Source organism: Panthera pardus, unplaced genomic scaffold (assembly GCF_024362965.1).
Source record: "Panthera pardus isolate Hobbes unplaced genomic scaffold, ASM2436296v1 HiC_scaffold_8, whole genome shotgun sequence".
Taxonomy (NCBI): Eukaryota; Metazoa; Chordata; class Mammalia; order Carnivora; family Felidae; genus Panthera; species Panthera pardus.
In genome coordinates, this window is record NW_026527013.1 from 81,231,446 (window position 1) to 81,252,336 (window position 20,891).

Consider the following 20,891-nt stretch of genomic DNA (forward strand, 5'->3'; position numbering starts at 1 on the left):
GGTAGAAGTGTAAAATATCACCTCATTCTGATTGATGGCAGCTTCACATTATAAAATCCCATGTATTAAATATACCCCTCTAAATGCACAGAATCAAGCTCAAGTTATATTTGGGAACAGGTATCTATGTATCTACACCTAATCTTGCATTTTATATAAAAATTAAAAAAAATTTTTTTACATTTATTTATTTTTGATAGACAGAAAGAGACAGCACAAGTGGGGGAGGGGCAGAGAAAGAAGGAGACACAGAATCCAAAGCAGGCTCCAGGCTCCGAACTGTCAGCACAGAGCCAGAAGCGGGGCTTGAACTCACAAACCGCAAGATCATGACCTGAGCTGTCAGCACAGAGCCCGAAGCGGGGCTTGAACTCACAAACCGCAAGATCATGACCTGAGCTGAAGTCAGACGCTTAACTGACTGAGCCATACAGGCACCCCATTTTTTATTTTATATTATTATTATTATTATTAATTTTTTGCATTTTATATAGAGCATAGAATTAGGATAAGGATAGTTTTGCCCATAATTTCCTCTTTATAAATTGCCTCTGGTTTGTTTTTAAATTGGAATTCCTATAATTTTTTTTACTGGTTTGTAATAGCCCTTTATATATTGGTAATATCAACCCTTTGCCTGGAATATATTAGAGATTTCCACCCCTCCATGCTTGATGTTTGCTTTCAATTTTGTCTGTAGAGTCCTTCAATGTGAAAAATTTTAGAGCTTTCTGTAACGAAGTCTGTCATTCTTGCCCTAATTACTTTTCCTTTTGTGCCATATTAATATGTCATTCTTAGCTGTTTTCCTAAGCTATGTCACATTCTTTCTTACAGTTTATACAGCTGTTTTTTGTCTTTGAACTCCTAAGCTGTTCACTGCTAATGTTTCTCTGTTTACTTTATCAGTGGCTGTTCTAGGGTTTACGATATTCCTTTTCAATTTATCACAGATTACACCTTCACAAAATTTTCTACCACTTTATGTATAATGTTAAAACCTAAGAGTAAGCTTTCGTTTTCCTTCTCCTGTGCTTCATGCTAGTATTGCCATACATTATATTCTGAGGTATTTATAAACCGTACAATGCAATTTATTATTTTTACTTTAATAGTCAATTATATTCTCTTTCTCAAATATAAATAATCTTAAAAAATATTTTTAAAAAAGGGGCGCCTTGGTGGCTCAGTCACCCAGTCAGTTGAGCATTTGACTTCAGTTCAGGTCATGATCTCATGGTTTGTGGGTTCAAGAGCCTGGAGCCTGCTTCAATTCTCTATCTCTGTCTCTCTCTCTGCCCCTCCCCCACTTGCGTGTGCTCTCTCTCTCTCAAAAATAAACTTAAAATTATTTACAAAATAGTCAATTTTATTTTACCCAGCATTTATTTACTTATTTATGTATTTATTTATTATGAGTAAAGGGCAGGGAGACCTGCCCCTAATTTGCTTTATTATTTTTTTTCTAAGTTTTTATTTAAATTCTAGTTAGTTAACATGTAGTGTAATATTGGTTTCAGGAGTAGAATTCAGTGATTCGTCACTTACATATAACACCCAGTGCTCATCCAAACAAGTATCCTCCTCAATGCCCATCACCCATTTAACCTATCCCCCACCCACCTCCCTCCATCCACCCTGTTTGTTTTCTATCATTAAGAGTCTCTTGGGGCACCTGAGTGGCTCAGTTGGTTAAGCATCCAACTTCAGCTCAGGTCATGATCTCACTGCTTGTAAGTTCGAGCCCCGCATTGGGCTCTGTGCTGACAGCTTGGAGCCTGGAGCCTGCTTCAGATTCTGACTCTGTCTCTCTGGCGCTCTCTCTCTCTCTCTCTCTCTCTCTCAAATATAAATAAGAAACATTAAAAAAATGTTTTTAAGTGTCTTATGCTTTGCTTCTCTCTTCTTTTTTTTCCCCCTCTTCGTACATGTTTATCTGTTTGTTTCCTAAATGCCACACATGAGTGAAATCATATGGTGTTTATCTTTCTCTGATTTACTTCACTTAGCATAATACTCTCTAGCTTCATCCACGTTGTTGCAAATGGCAACATTTCATTTTCATTTCATATACCACATTTTCTTTATCCATTTGTCACTTGATGGACACTTGAGCTCTTTTCATAGTTTAGCTATTGTTGATATAGAATATATTTATTATTTTGTTGTTTTCTTATTGAAGTATAATTAGTGTACAGTGTTATATTAGTTTCAGGTGTATAATATGATGATTCAATGGTTCTATACATTACTCAGTGCTCATCACAATAAGTGTGCTCTTAACCTACTTTGTTTCACCCACCCCTCCACTCATCTCTCCTCTGGCAGTCATTAGCTTGTTTTTTTTTGTTTTGGTTGTCTTTTTTTTCTTTGTTCATTTGCTTTGTTTCTTAAATTCCACATGAGTGAAATCATAATGATATTTGCATTTCTATAACTTATTTCACTTAGCATCATACCTCCTAAGTCTATCCATTTGTTGCAAATGCCAAGATCCATTCTTCTTTATGGCTGAGTAATATTCCATTGTGTATATATATGTGTATATATATATATGTGTGTGTGTGTGTATATATATGTATATATACATATATAGGTATATATACATATATATATATATACACATATATAGTATATATATCTATATATGTGTATATATATATATATATATGTGTGTGTATATATACACACATACATATATATATACACACTACCTCTTCTTTGGTTTTTTTCCCATATCTTGGTTGTTGTAAATAAAGCTAAAATAAACACAGGGATGCATTTATCCCTTTGAATTAGTGTTTTAATTTTCTTTGGGTAAATACCCAGTAGTGAAATTACCAGATCATACAGTCATTCTATTTTTAATTTTTTAAGGAACTCCGTACTGTTTTCCACAGTGGCTGTACCAGTTTGCATTCCTACCAACAGTGCATGAGGGTTCCAAGATTTGTTGTTTCTTGTGTTTTTTATTTTAGCCATTCTGACATGTGTGAAGTGATATCTTATTGTGGTTTTGATTTGCATTTCCCTGATGATTAGTGATGCTGAACATCTTTTCATGTGTCTGTTGGCTATCTGGATGTCTTCTTTGGAGAAATGTCTGTTCATGTCTCTGTCCATTTTTAAATCAGATTATTTGTGTTTTTGATGTTGAGTTGTATAAATTCTTATACTTTGGATATTAAGCCCTTATTGGATATGCCATTTGTAAATATCTTCTCCCATTGAATAGGTTGCCTTGCCATTTTATTGATGGTTTCCTTCACTGTGGGAAAAGCTTTTTATTTTAGTATATTCCAATAGTTTAATTTTGTTTTTGTTTCCCTTGTCTGAGGAGACATATCTAGAAAAATGCTTCCTTGGCCAATGTCAAAGAAATTAATGCCTATGTTTTCTTCTAGGAGTTTTATAGTTTCGGGTCTCACATTTAGGTCTTTAATCCATTTTGAATTTATTTTTGTCTATGGTGTAAGAAAGTGGTCCAGTTTCATTCTTTGGGTATAGCTGTCAGTTTTCCCAATACCATTTGTGGAAGAGACTGTCTTTTGCCCATTGTATACCCTTCTGTCCTTTGTGGTAGATTAATTGACCATATAAGTGTGGATTTATTTCTGGACTCTGTATTCTGTTTCCTTGATCTATGTGTCTGTTTTTGTGCCAGTACCATACTGTTTTATTACTATAGCTATACAATATATCTTGAAATTTAGGATTGTGATATCTCTAAGTTTGTTCTTTTTCAAGTCTGCTTTGGCTATTTGGCACCTTTTGTAGTTCCATACAGATTTTAGGGTTACTTGTTCCAGTTCTGTGAAAAATGCTCTTGGTGTTCTGATAGTGATTGCATTAAATCTTTAGATTGTTTTAGGTAGTATGGACATTTTAACAATATTGATTCTTCCAGTCCATGAGCATGGAATATCTTTCTATTTGTTTGTGTAATCATCAACTTCTTTCATCAGTGTTTTATAGTTTTTGGAGTAGAGGTCTTTGACTTTGTTGATTTATTCCTAGGTATTTTATTCTTTTTGATGCAACTGTAAATGGGATTGTTTTTAAAATTTTCTTTCTGCTATTTCATTAATGTATAGAAATGCAGATTTCTGTATATTAATTTTGCATCTTGTGACTTTATTGAATTCGTTTACTAGTACTAGTAGTTTTTAGGTGGAATCTTGGGTTTTCCGTATATAGTATCATGTCATGTAGAAGGAAAGAAATAATAAAGATTAGAGAAGAAATAAATGAAATTGAGACTAAAAAAAAAAGCAATAGAAAAGATCAATAAAAGTAAGAGCCGGTTCTTTGAAGGGATAAACCTTTCACCAGACTTGTCAAGAAAAGACAGAGGACTAAAATAAAATCAGAAATGAAGGAGGAGAGGTAATGACCAACACCACAGAAGAGAACATTGTGAAAAATTGTATGTCAACAAATTGGACAACCTAGAAGAAGAGGATAAATTCCTAGGCATATATAACCTTTCAAAACTGAAACAGGAAAAAATATAGAAAATTTGAACAGACTGGTTATGAGCAATGAAATAGAATCAGCAATTTAAAACTTCCAATAAACAAAGTCTAGGACCAGATGGCTTCAGAGGTGAGTTCTACCTAACATTTAAAAAAGTATTAATGCCCAAACTGAGATACCACCTCATGTGGGTCAGAGTGGCTAAAATGAACAAATAAGAAGAATATAGATGCTGGAGAGGATGTGGAGAAGCAGGAACCCTCTTGCACTGTTGGTGGGAATGCAAACTGGTGCAGCCGCTCTGGAAAACAGTGTAGAGGTTCCTCAAAAAATTAAAAATAGATCTACTCTGTGACCCAGCAATACCACTGGTAGGAATATACCCAAGGGATACAGGGGTGCTGATGCAAAGGGGCACTTGTACCCCAATGTTTAGAGCAGCACTTTCAACAATAGCCAAATTATGGACAGAGCCTAAATGTCCATCAACTGACGAATGGATAAAGAAGATGTGGTTTATATATACAATGGAATACTACTTGGCAATGAGAAAGAATGAAATCTGGCCATTTGTAGCAACATGGATGCAACTGGAGAGTGTTATGCTAAGTGAAATAAGTCAGGCAGAGAAAGACAGATACCATATGTTTTCACTCATATGTGGATCCTGAGAAACTCAACAGAAGACCAGGGGGGAGGGGGAGGCGGGGGAAAAAAAAGTTACAGAGAGGGAAGGAGACAAACCATAAGAGACTCTTAAATACTGAGAACAAACTGAAGGTTGATGGGGGCTGGGGGGAGGGGAAAGTGGGTGATGGGCATTGAGGAGAGCACCTGTTGGGATGAGCACTGGATGTTGTATGGAAACCAATTTGACAATAAATTTCATATAAATAAATAAATAAATAAATAAATAAATAAATAAATAAATGTTAATGCTTGTTTTCAAACTATTTCAAAAAATACAAGAGAGGTGCCTGGGTGGCTCAGGTGGTTAAACATCCAATTCTTGATTTTGGCTCAGGTTATGATCTCACAGTTTGTGAGACTGAGTCCCATGTTGGACTTCGCACTGATAACATTGAACCTGCTTGGGATTCTCTCCCTCTCTCTCTGTCCCTCTCCTGCTCATGCTCTCTTTCTCTCTCTCAAAATAAATAAATAAACATTAAAACAAAGTAGTAGAGGAAGGAAAGCTTCCAAATTCATCCTACAAGGCCAGCATTACCCTGATAACAAAACCAGACAAAGACACTACAAAAAAAGAAAACTATAGGCCAATATCTCTGATAAATATAGATACAAAAATCCTCAATAAAATATTAGCAAACCAAATCCAACAATACATTAAAAAACATTCTCCATTATCAACAGGAATTTATTCCAGGATGCATGGGTGGTTCAATATTTACAATCAATCAACATGACACATCACATCAACAAAAGAAAGGATAGGGGGCACCTGGGTGGCTCAGTCAGTTAAGCATCCGACTTTGGCTCAGGTCATGATCTCACGGTTTGTGGGTTTGAGCCCCACATTGGGTTCTCTGTTGTCAGTGCAGGGCCTGCTTCACATCCTCTGTCCCCTCTCTCTCTGCCCTTCCCCTGCTCTCTCTCTCTTTCAAAAATGAAAAAAACATTTAAAAAAAGGATAAAAACCATATGATCATTGCAATAATTGCAGAAAAAGCATTTGACAACAACATCCATTCATGATAAAAACCCTTAACAAAGTCGATTTAGAAGGAATATACCTCAATCTAATAAAGACCATCTATGAAAAGCCCACAGCAAACATCATATTCGATGGTTAGAAACTATGAACTTTTCTTCTAAGCTCAAGAACAAGACGAGGATGTTAATTCTTACCACCTTTAGTCAACGTACTACTGGAAGTCCTAGCTACAGCAATCAGACAAAAGAAAAGGCCTCCAGATTGGTAAGGAAGAAGTCAAGTCTTTTCAATACATTTTTTACTTTAATAATCTGAAGCTTACAGAAAAGTTGCCAGTACTATACAAAGAACTCTTTTTCCTAAACACTTCGAAAATAAGTTGCTGACATGATACTTCATCACCCCTGACTGCTGTTGGTTTATTTCCTGTAAACAAGATCATTTACTTATGGTCAGTTATCAAAATCCTCAAACCCAATTCAGGTTTCTTCCATTGTCTCATTAATGCAAAAGGATCTACTGTAGCAACTGGTTGCCACATCTCCTTACCCTCCTTACCCTCTGAGGGGTTGCAACTGCCCCTTGGTCTTTCTTTAATTTTCATGACCTTGACATGAAGATTAGGTCGGTTTTATTATGGAATATCTCTTAATTTGAGCTTGTTTTATGTTTCCTCAAGAATACATTCAGGTTATTCGTTTTCATTAGAAATACCACTGGGGTACCTGTGTGGCTCAGTCGGTTAAGCGTCTGACTTTGGCTCAGGTCATGATCTCACGGTCCATGAGTTTGAGCCCCACGTCGGGCTCTGTGCTGATAGCTCAGAGCCTGGAGCCTGTTTCAGATTCTGTGTCTCCCTCTCTCTCTGACCCTCCCTCATTCATTCTCTGTCTCTCTCTGTCTCAAAAATAAATAAACATTAAAAAAAAAATTAGAAATACCACAGACATCGTGCTGTGCTCTTCTCATTGTATCATATCAGTGACAGGATTTGGATTTGTCTATGACATTCACTTTGGTCACTTGGTTAAAAAGTGGTGTCTATCAGGGGCGCCTGGGTGGCTTAATTAGTTAAGTGTCTGACTTCCTCTTTGGTCATGATCTCATGGTTTGTGAGTTTGAGCCCCACATCAGGCTCTGCACAGTCAGACATTTATTACCTTCCAAAACTGAATTAGGAAAAAAAATAGAAAATTTGCTTTGGATTCTCTGCCTCTCCCTCTCTCTCTCCCCCTCCCCCACTTGCTCTCTCTCAAAATAAACAAATAAACTTAAAAAAAAAAGTGGTGTCTATCAGGCTTCTCCAATTCAATCACACCCTTTGTGATTGATATGCATTTTGTGGGTAATTACTTTAAAATTATATAAATATTCCTGTTTGCTTATTGATAGCAGTATGGACTCATGGTGCTCTGTTTTAGTCACGGGTTACAATCCATTACTATCCCTATTTATTTTGGTGCTCAAATTGTCCTAGATTCAGACGAATTCAAGTTGCCTTCCATGTCCTTTTGACATATAACCAGCTCCTTCGGTATACTTTCTTACTTTATAGCACAGCATGATATCCCAGGCTCATCTCACACTTTCCCTGCCCCACCTCAGATGAGTTATTTCTCCATGAGTCCCTAAATCCTTCTTAATGGAAATTGTACATAGAAACCAAGATTAGAGCACTACGTGTATTCTTTGCCATTGCTGTGTCACTTCTCCCATGTCTTCGCAGTAGACAGAGTGGGAGACTATAATAGGTACATGCAAGTACACATTTATTTCCATGTCAACATACTTCTACATACCCAAACTTATTGCACATGGATACTTCCAGTTTTAATTTTGCACCACAGAGCTCATTCTAGTTCTTCTTCCATATTTGCAATGTGCTTCTCCACCAGTGAGAATCCTAGCCTTCATTTCTTTTTTTATTTTTCTTTTTTCTTTTTTTTAAACTACTTATTTATTTTTGAGAGAGAGAGCGTGAGCGAGGGAGGGGCAGAAAGAGAGGGAACAGAGGATCCGAGGTGGGCTCTGCCCTGACCGCACAGAGCCTGACACGGGGCTCGAACTCACAAACCTTGAGATCATGACCTGACACTCAACCCACTGAGCCACTCAGGCGCCCCCTAGCTTTCATTATTCTTAATATATTTACTTATTTGATCACTCCCCCTGTGTGTAACCATTCATACAGGTTGCTGCCACCATTACCTCCCTTCTTCATCCTGCTTAGGCTTTGACATTCCTTGCCAGGCCACCCTCTTATGAAGAGGCCCTCCTCACACAGCTTGGGCTCTGACGCCATGTGTCAGTTGCCTTTCTTCCTGTGTATTTTCCTCACTAACTTTGTTTGGGCTGACACACACTATCCTGAGTGCCTTCCTATGTAGATGCCCTCCTTATCCTACTCAGGTTCTGACAATGCACGTGTAGGCTGCCCTTTTTGGGGATGCCCTCCTTACACTGCATAGGTCCCGTCACCCCATGCCATCCCTCCACACATAGGCATGCTCCACATTGCGCTTGGCCTCCGGTGTTTTACACTAGGTTTTCCTTCCTTGGTTTACCTTCCTTGACCTACGCAGGCTCTGACATCCCACCCTAGCTTCTTCTCATTAGGAACACCATCCCCATCCCTCTTAGACTTCAACATTCTGGGATATCCTTCCACATGGATGGAGGCCCTTCTCACCCTGCTTATTCTCTGACTGTCTGCACTGGGCAGATGTCCCCTCATTGAGCTTCATCTCCCTTGGGCTGCAACATCGTAGAGTGAGCCATGCTTCTTCACTTTTGCCTTCCCTTTTCCACTTGGGCTTGAACATTCCACTCTGAGCCATTCTTTCTTATGAACACCCTCCTCACCCATCTTGGGCTCCCTAACCCTGTGCAAGGTTGTCCACTGAGTGGATACTCTCCTTTATGTACCCTAGTTCTGATACCCTGCTTTGGGCCAAAAGAGTTCCTCTGCACCCTCACTCTGGCATGGATGTCTACTTTGCTTAGGCAACTTAATGTTTTCCTGCAGGTCATTGAATTCCTATTCCTATTTTATTTTACTTTACTTTATTTTATTTTATTTTATTTTATTTTATTTTATTTTTTATTTTTTAAATGAAATTTATTGTCAAATTGGTTTCCATACAACACCCAGTGCTCATCCCAACAGGTACCCTCCTCAGTACCCATCACCCACTTTCCCCTACCCCCCACCCCCCATCAACCCTCAGTTTATTCTCAGCATTTAAGAGTCTTTTATGGTTTGCCTCCTTCCTTCTCTGGAACATTTTTTTTCCCCCTTCTCCTCCCCCCTGGTCTTCTGTTGAGTTTCTCAGGATCCACATACGAGTGAAAACATATGGTATCTGTCTTTCTCTGCCTGACTTATTTCACTTAGCATAACACTCTCCAGTTCCATCCACATTGCAACAAATGGCCAGAGTTCATTCTTTCTTATCGTATTCATTTTTTAAATTTAAGTTTCTGTTGTTTAGGCCACCTAGTGTATAATATTTTGCTATAGCAGTCTGAGCAAACGAATACAATTCTTTTCATTTTTTTTTATTATAAATCCCCCACTTCGTTGCCCCTCACCTCACTTTCTGTCCTTCTTCAATGAGAAAAATATATATGCCCTCAGGTAGGATGGCATAATTCCTGACCACGTTCCTCAGTCCTGTTTTCCTGATCTATTTGCCCTTTTTCTTTTTTTTTTTTTTTAATTTTTTTTTTCAACGTTTTTTATTTATTTTTGGGACAGAGAGAGACAGAGCATGAACGGGGGAGGGGCAGAGAGAGAGAGGGAGACACAGAATCGGAAACAGGCTCCAGGCTCCGAGCCATCAGCCCAGAGCCTGACGCGGGGCTCGAACTCACGGACCGCGAGATCGTGACCTGGCTGAAGTCGGACGCTTAACCGACTGCGCCACCCAGGCGCCCCTATTTGCCCTTTTTCAAATATACCATGCATACCCACCTTTGTTTCCTTTTCTGTTCTCAGGGGTGTTGCCTATGTCATGTACAGTATTTATTTCAGATGCTTTTCTTTAATTTCTGCCAGAGGTGATGATGCAATCTTATTTTCAAATCATTATCAATATCAGTTTTGAGTAAATGAGGAGTAGTTGACAGAAAGCTGCATAATTAGCTGTATAACTTCAAATACAAGACAGTTTCTCAACATAATTTCTGTTGCCTCCTAACCAAGGCACTCAATGGTCCATCCAAACTGAATCTTTCTTGACATCTAGGACTATGTTTATTCATGTTTCCTGATTTATAAGCATCCAGAAATATTTATCAAGTGAATGAATTTATCATTTAATAAATTATCATATGCTGGGGCACCTGGGTGGCTCAGTCGGCTGAGCCCCCGACTTTGGCTCAGGTCATGATCTCATGGTCTGAGTTCGAGCCCTGAGTCAGGCCCTGTGCTGACAGCTCAGAGCTGGAGCCAGCTCAGAGCCTGGAGATTCTGTGTCTCCCTCTCTCTCTGCCCCTTCCCTGCTTGTACTCTCTCTCTCTCTCTCAAAAAATAAATAAACATTGAAAAAAATTAAGAAATTATCATATGCTGTCCCAATTCAAGGTTAAGAAAGAAGGTACAGATCTATAATAAAAACACCAATATTTTCACCAGGCCATTTCTTTTGTCTGTGAAAGCCAATTCTCCAAACAATTATTGACGAGTAGGCATAAAAGGTAAGCTTTTAATAACTACAGAAATATCGTTGATTGAAACAGAACAGAAAGGAGATCAAGTTTTGAAATATCTTTAGGCTCCACATTTTTTCAAGAACGCACCATCTTTTTATGGGCCTCCATATAGACAATTTAAGGCAAGAATAAAAAATGTTAACGCTATAGTTTCGGAAGCTTATTGATTGATTGCAGACTCTTCAGGAGACCTCCAAGTAGCTATTTTAAACAAGGCATTCAGGTTTAGTAATTATCTAAGCTGTGAGCTAGTACTGCCTTCACCTACCAATATAAGAAAGCATGGCAGATGGTGGGGCTTAAAGAAATAAGGTCTTATTTGTTTCCTATAACAGAGATTCCGGAGGAAGGCAATCCAGGTGTGGTCTTCCACAATGCCAATAAAAATAGAATCTTTCTATCATTTCATTCCACAATCCTTAGCATCTTCTTGCTTACTGTCTCATGGTTGCAATATGGCTACTCCACCTCCAACCATATTTTTACTTATCAGGCCTGAAGAAGGAGGAAAATCATAGTGCTAGCAGGGGAAAACGTTGGCCTATTTCGTTTTAGTAGGAAAGCGAAGTTTCCCCAAGAGCCACAGTTAAGACCTTCACTGGTGTATTTTAGGCTAGAACTTTGTCACTAGGCCATGTTTAACTGCAAGATTGCTAGTCAGGAGGGGACTTTGAGTGGGGATTGGGTGAGTTACAACAGATAAGAAGCAAGCAAATCTTTAAGAAGTCAGTATATGATTGCTGCAAAGGAATTCTGGTTTAATGCTCTTCCCTCTCCCAACTCAAAGAGGCCCAAAATGCCAACTGATAAAGAACCACAGCACCCGGTGTTAGCAAACCATCTCATAAAGTGATCCAGGGCCTAACAGAGTCTTGTACCTGGAAATTTCAACACTTATGATGAGCTATGAACTTGTATGTTTTCTCATAAAAGTGTTTTGGTTTGATAATACAGTGGTTACAAGTTCAGGCTCAGGACTCAGGAGAACTGGGCTCCCATCTTTCCTCATCAATTACTAGCAACACGACCCTAGGCAATATCAGCCCTCTTGGCCCTTGATCTCTAAAACTTCCCTGCTGTCATCTCTCCAACTAAATTCTGAATTTATGGAAAAGAGTTCACGTTGGATTAATTGAAGTTTTAGGACAATGGGAGCCATTGCCAGTTTTTGCATTTAACAGGTTACTTTCTGGTATCATGTCATGGGTTGTGATCAGGCTTGCTATCCGTTCTTCCACCCTGATTCCCACCCCTACTCCCATGTGGAATGATGGAGAGCCTTTGGGAATCAGAGTTATGAAGTCTGCCAGAGTACTCAAGCCATAGCATGATCTAGAAAAAAGAATGTAGAGATTTCTCTGTTGAGCTTTTATGTTTTTCAGGACCTGTGGACCTAAGAAATTAAATGACATCCCCAAAGCCAGACAACTACAAAACTGAGATCAGAATCTGATTTTGCTAATTCTTGTCTAAAATTATAACCTCTATTCTGTTTTTTCTTCTTGGAGAATTCTAAAGAAACGTAATATGTATATTTTACTTATGAGACAAAAAAAGGAATGGAATTTACCATTTACCTCTGTTTGGTTACATTCCCCTTAAAAATATATGAGTAATATTTTTCTTTTCCAAATGACTAAATCTTCATACAACACGAAAGTACAGAATTATTCTTGGTTATTCTCAAATTTTTTCCCAATCAAATAAATTGTCAAGAATGTCTATTAAAAGTGCAAAGGCATTAAATGAGTGAATTTATGTAATAGTGGAACACTGGAAATTAATGATTCTAAGACTCATGTTTTGAACAGGTGGGTTTAAGCTTATTAATGCTACAGATTTGCAAAGCTAATTTTTTACATCATGGTTTAAAACGCCATCTAATTTGGTGACTAATTTGGTCAGCCAATTCTCAGGGACTTGAGGAGCAAAGATGTAAAAACATGAAAAGGTAATGTGAGTTGGATCTAACTTTATTTAAAGCCTTTGAAAGTGTTGGTTTTTAAAATAAGTTGATATTTGTACAATTTAGCTTGCCTAATGTTTTGAAGAAATAATTGAAAACAGCAATCTGGAATGACATACAATTTGAACTTACTTGGAAAATACACTTATACTGCAGGCCTGCCTTTTAGGTTCAGTTAAATCAACCCATGAAAACAGGTCAGGTTCTGTTTTATAACAATTTTCCTTCGTATCATTTACCCACTGGGAAAGTCTGCTTACAGATGGTAGGGATCATATACTATCACTCAAATTCAGATCTAGTGGGAGGGTTGGCTCAGACCATTTTCCATGAAAATATAAGGTTTTTCTTTTTCTTCCCCGCCCCCCCCCTCCCCTTTTTGGCATGTGTGTAGTTTGGCAAGCAATACAGAGAAAAGCCTTGTACTTGATGAATTTGGAAAGTCTAAATAATATATAGTTAGGCAATGCATTTGTCTTAAAATATAAAATTGCTTGATTAGTTTAACAATATAAATGGTGTCTTGGGGCTACCTTTCATTTTAAATAACTATTTTTGTTTGTTTGTAAAAGATAATAGCATGTGGACTTGCAGAGTTTTAAAATCACCTTCAGTGTTATGACTCATCTTCTCACTTGGAAAAAGAAAACACAAAACGTGGATAACTATTAAAACTTGTACCATGTTGCAGGAGACAAAGCAGATGGTTCAGGGCCATTGGATTCAGTTACTTAGAATTATAAAACAGAATTCTCAATGACTTTTTGAATTCCATGTTTTGATAACCTCAGGGGTCAGTCTGACCTCAATTCACCAAAGCAGAGAGTGATTCCAGGTTTCGTACGCATGTACTGTGGGAACTTCAGATAAGAGAAGGTTCCAGAACCTTGCTCTATCAAGGAACTATGTGTGCATTGGCTCAACTTGTGGAGTGGGTGAAAAAGCAGATGGAACAAAACATCTAAAAATTGTTTTAGCATCAGCTTATTTTTGGTGAAAGCCTGCTCTGCCCATAGACCTCGATTTCATTGCTTCAGTCCTAATCAGTAATACTAAGTTAAGCAGTTTTACAAATGATTTTACTATAAAGCTTTAATGACAAATTGTAGAAGATGTCACATTAATTTTAGCAGGAACGACCTTTGCAAAATGAAACATCATCCCTAGGATGGAAAACTACAGCACAGAAAGAGGCAGCCACTTGGAAACTGAGTGTGTACTCTGGAACGTGGGTGGCCAGTTCTGTCACTAGCTGTGTGACTGTGGGCATGTTGCTTAATCTTTTTATTTCTAAGTTGTCTCTAAGTAATGAGAGGATAATTTAAAAATATCTCCTGCATTTGCTATTATGAAGATTAAATGAATTAATACATATGAAGCACTTAGAACAATGCCTAGTGTGTATAGTAATTTCTCTGTGGAAGTTACTATTATTATTATTTTACTTTATTTCAGAGAGAGAGAGACAGAGAGAGCATGAGCAGGGGAGGGGCAAAGGGAGAGGAAGAGGGAAAGAGAATCTTAGTGCGGAGCCAGACATGGGGCTCGATCTCATGACCCTGGAATCATGACCTGAGCTGAAATCAAGAGTGAGACACTCAACTGACTGAGCCACCCAAGTGCCCAGCAAAGTTACTATTATTGATATGTTGAATGTGGATGTCTGAATGATGAATAAACAGCTGAATAGGAAGTACAGAAGACCGGATTCTACATGGTTCTACACGTAGTCAGTAGCGCTGTCAGCCTGCTGACCTCCCACAGGGCATCTAACCTATCTCAGCCTCAGTTTAAAGACTTTGAAAATCTCTAGTAGAGTATGTACTTGCAGTTTCTTCTGTAAAACGAGAGGATGGGCTAGATGGCCTCTTGAATCGCTTCTAGCTTTAAACATCTATGAATCATGGATGCAAACAAGCATCCCAGTAGAGGAGATATCAGGAGTGAATGCAGAAAATCCTGGAGAGGGCTTTGTCCAGGTTCATGCCTGTGTTCCAAATGCTTCTCCACCCCACTACTAGCCCGATTAGCTCTTTCTCTTACTTTACGTCTCAGCTTAAATGGCGTCCATTAGACAGACCTCTCCTGACAATCCAATCTAAAATTTTTTTTTAAACGTTTATTTATTTTTGAGACAGAGAGAGACAGAGCATGAATGGGGGAGGGTCAGAGAGAGAGGGAGACACAGAATCCGAAACAGGCTCCAGGCTCTGAGCTGTCAGCACAGAGCCCGACGGGGGACCCCAACTCACGGACGGCGAGATCGTGACCTGAGCCGAAGTCGGCCGCTCAACCGACTGAGCCACCCAGGCACCCCATGACAATCCAATCTAAAAGCAATCACTGCTCTAAGGCCTTGTTCTTTTCCTTCAGAGCACTTTTCATTCTAAATAGCTATTAACTTTCAATAGCTTACTATTTTTTTAATGTCTCTCTCACTGAAGTATATGCTTTTTAGGTTCAGATATTATACCTGTTTTGATTATTTCTTTAAAAATTTTTTTTAATGTTTATTTATTTTTGAGACAGAGAGAGACAGAGCATGAATGGGGGAGGGTCAGAGAGAGGGAGACACAGAATCTGAAACAGGCTCCAGGCTCTGAGCTGTCAGCACAGAGCCCAACACGGGGCTCGAACTCACGGACTGCAAGATCATGACCTGAGCTGAAGTCAGACGTTTAACCGACTGAGCCACCCAGGCGCCCCATGTTTTGATTATTTCTTTACCCTGAGCATCTAAGAGATTGTCACAAGCAGGCACTCAATGAAGATTTTATTTTGTTTGTTTAACAACTGTACTGGATTCCTACAATGTACGAAGGTTTTGGGGCTTATATTTTCATGTGAAGAAACAGTGAAGAAGTAAACAAGTGTGCAAGAACATGTCACAAAGAATGAAATGTTATGAAGAAAAAGAAGTCAGGATAAAGGATGAACACCTTTACCAAAAGAAACACCAAAAGCAGAGGTAGCAAAAGCTGATGGAACTCCATCAAACTAAAAAGCTCTGCACAGTAAAGGAAACCATCAACAACATGAAAAGATTACCCACTGAATGGAAGAAAATATTTGCTAACTATATATCTGATAAGAGGTTAATATCCCAAATACAAAATATCCAAGGGCCAAGTCTCTTGAACAACACCGAGTTTAGGAGCACCAACCCCCATGTACTTGAAAATCCATTAGAACTTTTGATTTCTCGAAAAAACATAACTACTAATAGGCTATTGTTGACCAAAGCCTTACCAATAACATAAAGTTAATTAACACATATTTTGTATGTATTATGTACCATATTATTATAATAAAGTAATCTAGAGAAAATAAAATATTATTAAGAAATCATAAGGAAGAGAAAATATATTTATAGCACTGTACTATATTGAGAAAATATCTGCACATAAATGGACCTGCACAGTTCAAACTCATGTGGTTGGAGGGTCAACTGTATATAAGGAACTTATGCAACTCAATAGCAAAAATTAAAAAAAAAAACAATTAAAAAATGGGCAGAGGATCTGATAGACATTTTTCCAAAGAAGATATAAAGATGGCCAACACATGTGAAAAGATGCTCAATATCACTAATCATCAAGGAAATGCAAATCAAAACTCTAACACCTCACACACCTATTAGAATGGTTAGTATCAAAAAGACAAGAAATAACAAGTGTTGGAGAAAATGTGGAGAAAAGGAAATCCTTGTGCACTGTTGGTAGCAATGTAAATTGGCACAACTTCTATAGAAAACAGTGTGGAGCTTTCTCAAAGTATTAAAAGTAGAAAAGCCACCTGATCCAGCAATTTTATGTCTGGGTATTTATCTGAAAGAAACAAAATCACTAACTTGAGAAGATATAGGTACTCCATTTTCATTGCAGCAATATTCACATTAGGCAAGACATGAAAACAACCCAAAGGTCCATCAACAGATGAATGGAAAGAGAAAATATGGTAATATACATACACTAGAATGCTACTCAGTCATTTAAAAGAAGGAAATCATGTCATGTGCAACAACATGGATGGACCCTGAGGGGATTATGCTACATGAAAAAAGTCAGAGAAAGACAGAAAAATACTATATAATCTCACTTATATGTGAAATCTAAAACAAAGAAAGAGAGAGAGAGAGAGAGAGAGAGAGAGAGAGAGAGAGAAAACTGAACTCATGGATACAGAAGACAGATAGGTGGTTTCCAGAGGGTAGGGTCGGGGGTGAGCAAAATGGGTAAAGGTAGTCAAAAGGTAAAAACTTCCAGTTATAAAATAAATGTCATGGGAATATAATGTAGCATAATGACTATGGTTAATAATGCTGTACTATATATTTGAAAGTTGCTGAGAGAGCAGATCTTAAAAGTTCTCATCACAAGAAAAAAATTGTAACTATATGTGGTGATAGATGTTAACTAGATTTATTGTGGTGATCATTTTGCAATATATGCAAAAATTGAATCACTATGTTGTATACCTGAAATGAATATAATGTTGTATGTCAATTATATCTCACTTAAAAATAAGAATGACGGGGGTGTACTGCTCTAGTTGTTGGGGGAGGCTTCTCTCTGCAGTGTATTTGTTGAAAGAATTAAAAGAAAAATAACACTAAGAAAATGGGAGAAACATTTCAGCAGTGGTCGAATAAGGTTGGCTTGGCTGGAATGAAGAATTTATGTTGGGGGCAGCAAGATATACAGTTGGAAGGGCTGGGGCTATATTGTTGAGGTCTTGAGTGTCCACTCAGAAGTTGGGCCTGAATAAGTGGGCAATGACATAATGGTAGACTTAGAAAGTGGTTCTCTTTCCCCTTCACCTGTCTCTCCCTCCTCTTCCTACTGCTCTAGTTAGGTCGTGAGGGTTGGGTGAAGTCTGAAGGCAGGAAGGGTTTTCTCTAAGAATGAGCAGTAGGGGGTAACCTGGATGGCTCATTTGGTTAAATGTCTGCTTTGGCTCAGGTCATCATCTCATGGCTTGTGAGTTTGAGCCCCTTGAGAGTTTGAGCCCCGTGTAAGGGCTCCGCATTGGCAGTGCAGTGCCTGCTTGGGATTCTCCCTCTCTCCTCTCTTTCTGTCCCTCCCCTGCTTGCACTTTTTCTTTCTCTCTCAATAAACAACTAACTTAAAAAAGAGAAAAAGAAGGAGCACTAGGATAGCATTGGTGGGAGTGATACACAGACTCTAAAAGACAAAACAGGGGCGCCTGGGTGGCTCAGTCAGTTAAGCGTCCGACTTTGGCTCAGGTCATGATCTCACAGTCTGTGGGTTCGAGCCCCGCATCGGGCTCTGTGCTGACAGCTCAGAGCCTGGAGCCTGCTTCCGATTCTGTGTCTCCCTCTCTCTCTGCCCCTCCCCTGCTCATGCTCTGTCTCTCTCTGTCACAAAAATAAATAAAAACATTAAAAAAAATAAATAAATAAAAGACAAATGAATAAACAAAGTAAAACAGAAACAGACACATAGATACAGAGAACAATCTAGTGGCTGCCAGAGGGGAGGAGAGGGTGGAGGGATGGGAGAAATAGAGAGAGGGGATTAAAAGGGACAAACTTCCCTTTATAAAATAAGTAAGGCACAGGGATACAATGTACATCGTAGGGAATAGAGTTAATACTATGTAACCACATTGTATAGTGACAGTCAGTAGCTAGACATATTGTGATGATCACTTCCTCTGTCATGTATATAAATGTTGAAACACTGTGTTGTACACCTGAAACTAATATAACATTGTATATCAACTACACTTCAAAAAAATTTGAAAAAATAAAAACTTGCCAGCGCGCGCAGCGCGCACGCGCGCGCGCACACACACACACACACACACACACACACACACGAAAGAGAAGGAAAGGACCCATGTGGGAAGCAAAGTCTTAACACAGTTCTGGGACCAGCAGTACATGGAGCGAAAGAATGAGTGAGGAGGCTGATAGGATCATCACTGAGCCTGACTGATTAGAGGGGTGGGAAGCTCAGAAGTAATAAAGTCAGGAGTAGAGCCAGGTTTTCACTGAGTTTAAATGCATGACTCATAATACCACTCAATACTTTTTCCTGACTCATGCTTCCTGTCTTGCCAAGTGTTTTTCTTTCCATACCATACAATGTTCCATTGAAATGGTGGAGTCTAATTCATTTTAGCAGTTTGCCGTCTGCTTTGGATGGCTTGTGATCTGCATGAAGCAATTTACTAATTAACTCAAGAGTGTGTGTTTTATGTTCAGAAGACAACACTCTTATTGCACCACAAGGTAAAATTAAATCGGAGAGAACCGCTCCCCCTGCTCCTTCCCTGTGCCTTCCCTGGCCCCATCATCTTCAGTTGGTTTCTCTTTGATGACTTATTCCCTGATGTCTATAAACGTATTCAACTCACTCCTTTAAAAACATGTCTCAATCATCTTTCTCTCTTGAGTTAAAATTCTATTTTCCTCCTTATATGTGTTGTCAAACTTGACTGTACCTCCCACCTGCCCTTTTGAGACACTCAGAAACTGCTTTTAAACAGTCTCCACCTGGGTGTTCCAAAGGCACAAACCAACTTATCATTTCCAAAATAGAACTCATCATTTCTTTCCTCCAACCCTCTCTTTCTTCTGTATTATTTCTAAAGGAATGGCATCATCATCGACTTAATTGGCCTAGGTAGAATTTGGGAATTATCTTCGATTTCTTTCCTTTACTCCCAACTGCGTATTCTTTCCGTTTTTTTTTTTTTAAATGTTTAATTTTTTTTAGAGGGAGAGAGAGAGAGAGAGATGAGGGGCAGGGTCAGAGAGAGGGAGAGAGAATCCCAAGCAGGCTCCATGCTGTTAGCACAGAGACTGACAGGGGGCTCAATTCCATGGTTCATGAGATCATGACCCAAGCTGAAATTGCGATTCGGATGCTCAACCGACTGAGGCACCCAGGCACCCCTCCCTTAAAAAAAATTTTTTTTTAGAGAGTGGGGAGTGGCAGAGGAAGAAAGAGAAAGAATACCATGCAAGTTCCAAGCCCAGCAGTGTGGAGCCCAAAGCAGGGCTTGATTTCATGGCCCTAGGATCATGACCTGAGCTGAACTCAACAGACTGAGCCACCCAGGCACACCATTTTCCATTTTAAATGTGTAATCTCTCTTATTGTTTCCTCTCCATTCTCTCTGCCTCTCATTTTACCTACCAGTGACATTATTGTCAGAGCCACTTAATTGGGTCTTCTTGGCATCTACTTTTGACCTTGACCTCCCACCAGGTCAAATGAAAAAAACTTTTTCACTTGCCCGCCAGAGCTGTATTTCTAAATTCACATTTATTCATGTTGCTTTCTTGCTTAAAATCTCTCGCTGACTTACCATCGGCTTTAACATGCCCCACAGGGCCCTTCATGTTCTAGGCCTTCATGCCTGTCAGCTTCATTCTCCACCATCCCCCCACAGGAATCCTTGGCTCTAGCCATGCTCAGTTACTCTCATTACCCAAGAGCAAGGCACTCCCTCCAGCCAACAGGCCCTTTCTATGTAAGCCCCCTTCTCATCTTCTTTGGTTCATTTCTGCTTGGGCACAACTTAGATGTCATCTTTCTCAGAAAGACTACCTTTGCTTTTCTGTCCTCTCCCTTTATCTTGGTTAGTTGCCCATCATATATGTTCCTAGAGCCCTTGAGGCACTACTTCTTATTGTCTGTTATAATTATTTATTTTCTGTTTTTCTCTTGGATGGTAAGTGCCTTGAGGACAGGGATAGTGTCGCACATGTTCTGAATTCTCAACCACTAGATGCTCAGTAAATGTTGGCTGAATGATTGAATGAAAAATGATTTTTTGCCCATTCAGCTCTATCACTACAAGCTTGTTCTCCCTCCAGGAATTCCTTAATCTTCACATCTCATCTTCCTTGCTCTTTCTGTAACATTTGACTACCCTTCTTTCTTGAAATACTCTTTTTTTTTTTTGGCTTCCATGGCATGACATTTCCTGGTTATTGTCTTCTGGGAATTATTTCTTTGTCCTCATTATGGGTTTCTTGCTCTCCCCCACCCTCTGGCTCTCTGCCAGCACCTCTGAATGTTGACTTTG

The 20,891-nt window shown here is 38.9% G+C and overlaps 2 protein-coding genes across 2 annotated transcripts in view; one reads left to right on the forward strand and one right to left on the reverse strand.

Moving 5' to 3' along the window:
- The window catches only part of FBXL13 (F-box and leucine rich repeat protein 13), a 210,685-nt gene that overhangs the window by 41,259 nt on the left and 148,535 nt on the right, over nt 1–20,891 (forward strand). The gene's annotated exons all lie outside the window — the stretch shown is intronic.
- Nucleotides 1–20,891, reverse strand: part of LRRC17 (leucine rich repeat containing 17) — a 117,321-nt gene that overhangs the window by 24,462 nt on the left and 71,968 nt on the right. The window lies entirely within an intron of this gene.